The sequence below is a fragment of the Embiotoca jacksoni genome, unplaced genomic scaffold (assembly GCF_022577435.1).
Source record: "Embiotoca jacksoni isolate LCO1_2020_lvr unplaced genomic scaffold, fEmbJac1.0.p SCAF_3, whole genome shotgun sequence".
Taxonomy (NCBI): Eukaryota; Metazoa; Chordata; class Actinopteri; family Embiotocidae; genus Embiotoca; species Embiotoca jacksoni.
The window spans coordinates 18,357,513-18,365,890 of NW_027185381.1; positions in this window are offsets into that span (position 1 = coordinate 18,357,513).

An 8,378-nucleotide genomic window follows, 5' to 3' on the forward strand; every position below is an offset into this window, starting at 1 on the left:
GAGACAATAATGTCACAAATATGCAGCTTTGCTCCAAAGACACCTACAGTACAAAGAAAATAATATACCTGTAGCAAATATAAGTGATGCTAAAATTCAGAAATACTGTAATTTTGAATCTGTGTTCTTAGCTTCAGCCTAAGACTTACAGTATATTTGCCCCTATCACAAGCTCTAACTGTTGAGAAATCACAAGAGGGACATCTGTGAACGATCTGAGTTCAGTTTTGTGTTTTTAAATCTGCTAGTTATCAATAAGTTGATATATTGAACACTTAACATTAGAAACATGTCCAACTAAACCAAATAAGAAGTTTGATTACATAATTTACTAAAATCAACTAAACAATCAAATATAATTTATCTTACTTTTTTTTTTTTTTTACCTATAAAGTCTGACTATGTTTTTGATGTTCAATATCAAACCATCAGAACACAAAATATCTAAAAACATCACCATCTGCAACATATTTCTGTAGTTTATGACATATATTCATGCAGGGCGACAGTAAAGCTATTCCTTTAGACATGACATCAGACAAACAAATAAAGATCATCCTTTTTTTTTTTTTTCTTTTTTTTTACAAAATGAGCAAAACAAACTGGCTCATAATAAATGAGATGAAATAAATGAATTCAATTCTCAGAGGCATTCATATTACAGTTCAATTGTGCACATTGCAACCGCTGATCTTAAAGAATTCTTTATCCAATCAGGGTTTTCATGAAGTCCCTCCCTACCAGCTCTTATTTACTGCTACGTTGACAGAAGTTGTCCTCTGGCTTCAACATGCAGGATTGTGTGTTGCTCGTTGTCATTTTCTGTGAAAGGGGATGTCATGTATCATCAAAGATGAGATATTTTCCCTTGCAGATTTCCGAGAAATAAATGCCAGCTAGATCATGACCATAGACAGTATACAAGCTTCAAAAGGACATGCCTGTGTGTATGTCATATGCAGGCAATGCTGGGGTAATTGGCTGCAAAACAACGTTTGTTGGAGTGGCAACCTGTAAAGCAATATCCTGTTTTGGATTACACTCTTACCGCCAAAGCTGTTTATAGGCATTGGAGCTATTATTATAATTAATGAATAATTTTTTATGGCCATTCTAAATTAAAAGAGGCAAAGGTTTTCAGCTGTTTTGTTCTGATAGCCCATTAAAATTTTGTGTTTCATTCATAATCATTCTGTGCTGAATAGCTTGTTTCAAAGGAAGTTAAGTTGTTTCCAAACTGTTGCTGTGAACAATAAACTATGTTAACATATTGTGACAAGCCCCATTACTCTATCTTCACAAACAATGGGGCTACGGTGCCTGCCACATAGCAGCCAAGAGTGGAAAAGAGAGGAGATCTAATGAATTATGCAGAGAGAGCTTTCTCTCAGCCTGACAGTCTGAAACCAGCCTGGAGAAAATTGTAAGAGAAGTACGAGTCAGTGCAGCCATCACAAATCCCCCTCCCCTTCCCCCGAGGGACCACCAGGGCCAAGGCCTGTCAGTCAAGCACCCTCTTCCTAAACTGTAATCTGGGGACAGCACTGAGAAGCCTGCAGGTCTGATAAAGCCCTGAAAAGATGCCCCAGAAACCAATCCATGGTACTCTGGGCTCCTGTCAGCGGGAAGGTCGGCAGAGAAAAAGACACCGCAAATGTTCCCTAAATTGCTAACAACAAGCATCAGACTGAGTCCACGCATGGGCTGGAAAATCCATCTGCACACTTATCCTGTGCACACTCAACTGGACAAAGCTCAATCACAATCACTAATCCTGACCCCCGTGAGCATGGGCAGAGAGGTGAATTCACAATCATCTGATTGTCTGACCTCTGCCTTGTTAGTGCATGGAGCGAGAGAATTTCCTTTTTATTTTAATGACGCGTGGCTTCCCTCCCTGGCAGGCAGCTGAGTGCGGGGCAGCAAGAGCACAGTGTGGTAATGAGAGGCCAGAAGGTTTAGGTGTCTTCAAACCACAACACATAGAAGAGACTTAATATGGACGTGTTTTTACCAGCCCTGGAGGAAACGGAGAGCTGAATGAATATTCATGGGGCGGTGATGAATTGTGTTGCCTACAGCATCGTGCCACTTTGAGGGCTCTCATGCTGGTTCTTTTATCACAGGAGGTCCTTGGCACTGAACCTCATGGGCCACAACACGGCGTTCCAGCATCCAACTACCAATTATCATCTGAGATCATTAACTTGTTATGTTGACACAAACACTGCAATTCCAGATGCCCCTCTTTATTCAAATGACCCTATTCATGAGGAGTGGTGGACTGAGTTGATTGGATTTTTTTCTTGCATGCCTCGCAATCACTCAACAAGTGATGTTTGGACACAAAATTAATGAACAGCGTGCAATGCTTTGAACTGTGTGCATGCTGTGTTTTGAGATGGATAAACAAGCTTTATAATATCTTTCAAAGTATGCATCAACACAGATTGATACAGTAATAGCATGATCTTGAACGTTTACGCTTTGTTTCGGTCAGGCAGAAGCCTCCTCATAATGACGGGAAGTCACAAGGCAGAGATATAAAGGGATGGAGGGACAGGGGCGGAGTTGGGTGGCAGGGTGGAGGGCCTGGGGATTGAGCAGCGTCATGTACCGCAGCCCCAGACGGGTGATTCATACCAGCTTCATCACTGGCAACAGACAGGACATCCAGGCCTTTATTACCTCCATCCATCACCATCACTTCATCAATCTGCGCTCCTGTGAGCCAGCTCTCCAACCAGTCCCCAAACACCCATCCCAATGTGCTGCCGGACAGAGATTTACACCCACCGACTAACATCCTCTGCCTCTCCCGCTTTAACACGCACACAAAACGAGAGATGAGCTTTTATGTCAACTTCAGACACGCACGCACACACACACACACACACACACACACACACACACACACACACACACATGCGCGCGCGCGCGCACACACACACACACACACACACGCACGCGCGCGCAGAGTGAGACAGAAAGGGAGTGTGTAAAGGGCATTCTGCATGGTGTGAAGCTGTTCCCCTCAGGGCCTCAGGCTGACAGGCTATCCTGCATTGTGAAAGCCACTTACACTTCAGCCACATCATACCACCTGCTGCTGCTGACCAGCGTGTCAGAGAGCCATATCATGATGGATTCACTAAGCTGTGGGAGAATTCATTAAATCATTCCCACTGCTCCCACCATTAACAAGATGTACAAACTCCCCAACACATACATAACACAGGACTTGATTTTCTTTGAGCCGGACACTTTTTGCAGTCTAATGGGATCAATGGTACAGTCCTGCATTAAATGCTACTTAGACACTGTCAGAGAGGTGCTGAGGGAACACGAGACTGTGGTTTGTGGAGGTGTTTCACTGGATTGCATTATATGTTTGTCTGACGTCATTCTGCATTTATTACTGTTAACTATTCCATGAAAAGACCAAAACTAACAAAGACCCTTACTCAGAACAATCTGACTTCCCAAACATGTTTCAGACCCAAGAACAACAGCTTGAAAGTTGTATTAACTGATTTTGGCCAATTGGGGACAGCAGAACGAGCAACAAACAAAAGGCTAATATAATAAATATGTTAGTCAATCCTAACATAGACACCTGATTAATATATTTGATTATCTTTTGGTCTCCTCCAACTCCTGTCACCTTTAGCTGCTAAAATTACATTCACCAGCCAGCTGCTAACTTTGGTTGCGTCTCAATTTGCGTACTTTGGTACTTCAGTTCGCCATCAAAGCTATTCTGCACTAACTGGAAATGGCGACTGCAACGTTGATGATGAAGTGACAATAAACATACGGATGGCTTCTCTCCTACAGCAGCGTGGTGGGACTACGCAACAGATTCAGCTTCCTCTGCACCAATTTCAACAGATTGAAAAGAATTGTTGGTACCTCCCCTTCCGCTGTGTAACCAAGATGGCGACCGTTGATGGCGAACCTTCCATAGACTCCCATTCAATTTCTCCCATTAAATACAAAATCTCATTTTTTTTCCCCCACAAGTCATAATGGTTTTATTGGCTGAAGGTACTCCTTATTACTTTTCTGGCAGTCCATCTGAAAATAATCCCGTCACTATTTAGAAATTCGGCCTCAAAAAACAGTCTGTTTGCTTGGCAGGTGATGTGCTTCTTTATTACAATAAACAGTAACAGACACTGTAGTTTGCAGCCATCAAATGTTTATTAATCCATAGCTGGAATAGTTCCAACCAAATGCAGTAAGATTTGTCTATTTGTCTAAAATCGTCTATTGTGGCGCAGTCAGGTTTCTGCTATAATGTTCTTGGAGATCAAGTCAGATTCACTGCTCGCTCCTCCCCAGCTCATCCCAATAAGGTCACTTCTGTCCCCAAAATAGCAAGACGGCAAGAGCCAAAATACCAAACTCAGAGCTTTAGAACGGCCGTTCACAAACCAATTGGAGATGCCCCGTTTGTTTGCCGCTTCGTAATTACGCAAATTGAGACACAGCCTGTGTCTCTCATGCATATAGCTGGATTTTAGTAAGGCTGTGTACAGCTGCTTTTACATCTGAAAACGTACCCAAATATTAACATTACAAGATGAAAGACACTAAAAAGACAACAAGAACTGCAGAGTCGGGTGCTAATTTGTGGGTACATATATACAAGCAATCCCTCGCACATTACAGTCCTTTGATCCAGTGTTATAGATATGGACAGTTTTAAACAAATGTTACTGTATTTTTGTGGAATTTTTCCAAGTGTGGATTAGTACACATTTGATGGCAGCAAACCACAGTGTCCATGTCTATTGTAACAATGAAGCACATCATCCAGTGCAACAGTTGGGCTCATGAGTTTGTTTTTAATCAATTCTGCCCAATAATGTTGGTCTATATTACACACTGCAGAGCTATATCTTACTTTGGCTATGCAGGCAATATGTTGGCTAAAAGGGAAATACATGGATTAATTCATATTTTAAAAGCAACAGATTACATAAAAACTATAATATCCTAATATCCTTTAACATACTTGTAGAGCATGAATCCAATCAAATGCAATCCAACACCACAAACTGCAGCCTCAAACCCTCCCAGAGACTTTAATCAACCTCTCTCTGACAGTCTCTACATAAGCTGAACTTTATAAACTTCAGCATTTATTGCATTCATTTTGCATTGCTTCAAATTGTACTATAAGTCTGCCTGCTACACGCAGAGAGAGCATTTATCACGGTTTTTCTGTTAACAAAAAGAGAAAGCTCAAAATTGCTCAAGAAAAACGGGTTGCTCTCTGTTTATATTATTAAACTGTCTCATGATTAATATTTTTTTCCCAGTTTGCTGCAGAAGATTTCCCACTTTAATAAATCATTTTTTTTAATTGGTGTAACATTTGGGTAGAGATACATACTCTTTGTATCCATGTTCAGGTTGTGAAGGATTTAAAAGGCAAAAAGAAAACCAATCACTTTCGGACATTGTGTCATATTGATTTATAGCTGCTATTATATCCTCCTCTACCTATTGTGTACATCCATGTACACAGACCTTTGCCATAGTACATGATGTGACACAGAGGGTGTCATTAGAGAGTATGAATATAGCCAAGTTGGGGGAGATAAATAAATGTTCTGTTCAGAGAAACATTTCACTCTCTGCCTTGTAAAATTATTGATTTATGTGCCACATAGTGTTTCACTAGCGGCTTTAATTTATTTGAAAAAGAAACGTTGAATACACCTTTTTTATTGGCTTTTTGAGCCTGAGCTTTGTTTTCTTTTCTAAGATCAAGAACAAAAATAAAACACTGGCTGTGAGAGAAACACAGTTTCTCAGAGATGTTTACCTGCTTGACCACATGATGGTAACTGATGACAGGGGAGAGAGATGAAAGGGACGGGGGAAAAGGAAGGGGGCTTAACAGAGGCAGAGAGGAGAAGACACTTAATGTAAGTGTCCATCAGAGTGCCGATGTTTGGGCAATGGTGGTTTCCGTGGTGACAAAACGAACAGCAAATACACTAAGAGAGACATTTTGTGCTTTTGGGGGCACGAGTGGGGAATCTGGTTTTACAAATACCTCCTTGAGTGCTTTATTGAGATGTATTCACAGTGTTTTGTTCGCAATCTGTTACCGTGTGTGTGTGATCCTGGTGTACTTCTGTGTGGGTTTATATGCATCAGGATGTAGGATTTTACATTCACACCCTCACACGCAGATATAAATAGGCAAGCCAGAATACAGGGGAAAATGAATAATAATTTGTTTCACTGGCAGCTAGTCAAACTTACAGTCTGTCAAAGTAGCGTTATGCAGAGCAAGCAGAATGCAGAAATCTCACGGCAAATATTTGGTGCGCAGTGCAATAAATCTATCAGCAACTTATTTTTCTGCATATACAGAAGAGATTTATTGTGGTGAAGATTGGAGATCATGACACAAATTATATCATTTCATTTCCCATCTGCCTTTGTGATCACTTGCTGTTCTGGTGATGAGTGTATGTGCATAGTTTTTTGTGCCATTTTGCTTATCTATGTCTTAGGCACCTACAGTAAATGAGTGTGTGTGTGTGTGTGTGTGTGTGTGTGTGTGTGTGTGTGTGTGTGTGTGTGTGTGTGTGTCAGCATTATCTCCTCCTCATTCAAGTCATGTCACAGGCCAGACACTCTATTGTCAGGAGAGACTTTCATCCGCTGACTTCAGATGTGCCTGTCATCCACTCCAATTATACAGAGAGAAATAGGTATTGTTACACTCTGGGGATTGATTCAAGACAAAATATAAAAGTGAAAAGAAGACTACACAATCATCTCCGGCCATGCGCCACTTGCTTGGAGCCACATATGCTCTCGCTCGCACGCACAGATTCAAAATCACATGGACGAGCAGCTTCAATATCTCCGTGATAACAAATCCTTACAAGGTAACACAGCCTCACTTCTGTCTAGTGGAGAGCGTCTGGCAGGTAGGTTACAGTAATTTGAAATGGTGAAGGATCGAGCGCTGCACCTCTGCCTCCGCCTCACTGTCTGGGCGGTAGACCCTCTTTTTATGGAGATAACTGCGGGCTTGATGGAGCAGCTGAGCAACGCTGGGCTTACGACGACTTCAGCTTGCTGCTGAGAGCAGCTCAGAGTCATTCAAGCATCAGTCAACACCTCTGACATGAACACTTTCTGCATTTTCCTTACTACTCTTCTGGCTGTTCCCTCCTCTCTCGCTTTCTCTCATACAAAATCAGAATGGATGTCAAGAACCACCACTTACCTCCGAGCACTCATGGGGAACAGCTCCAGTTTATGTAACACCACCCTGCCATTGCACTCATATGATGCTACGCTGCCATGTTAGTCATCCTCAACCATTCAGAAACTGCATAAAGCAGCTACAGTAATTGAAACTGTTGAAATGTTCTGTGAATTCTGGTTCTTGAAAAGTTTTCAGGTGCTCTTTAAGGCCATGTTTTAAATCTACTGCATTATCAGGAAATTCAGCTTTGGATCCATTTACCTCTTCCGTCATTTCATTAAGTTTGTCACATGTATCCTTGTTTATACGCAAGAGTTGTGATAGCTCAAGATGGAAGACGTCTCAGTTTAGACAATCCCCTTATGTGTAGTCAACCCTGCATCTCAGCCGAGCCTCCAGTGTCCTTGCTCCTGAATCAGATTCATTGATGTGGAACGCAGTTGGCTGAGATGCTGGGGGGCACGAAAAGAAGGGATTTGCTCCTTGGCTAAGCCTTTTCTCTAGTGCAGATTCCTATTGGGCCATGAGAGGAGATTTAAACTCTTATACACTGTCAAATGGACACGCACGCACACGCACATGCACACGCACAGGCACACTCACATAACGCACACATCTGTTTTCCTGCCATCAATCTCCTAACTCCACCCAGGTTGTTTTGAAAGTGATAAATTCAGCCATTTAATATCAATAATTAATAATTTATTACATGCAGCGCACCACAGATTTAGATTAGGTAGTATTTTATCAAGGTAATAGTTGTACCCCTGAAGGTCATTTTGAATGCTTTTCATTATCCTGCCTGAGTTAATATTCAATAAAGGTGTTTGGTGACTTACTGAGTGACAATATTGGCTAGAAGATAAAAGAAAAACACTTGAAGGAGGACCTTCAACAGAACTGTGATGCTTGTTTACTACGGTTTCTGCCTAATGATGTCATCTTTTGGGACTGGGCATTGCCACATGTCCCCACAAGTGATGAAATTCCATATCTCTGTCGGATAAACACGTTTCTTTTTAAAAGGTGTTAAAAGGTGCAACTTCACACAGCAGATAAAGATTGTGGATTTCAACAAAAAGATAAGAAATAAATTGGTTTCCCATCAGTTTTTTTTCCCTCCAAAAATGTTTTT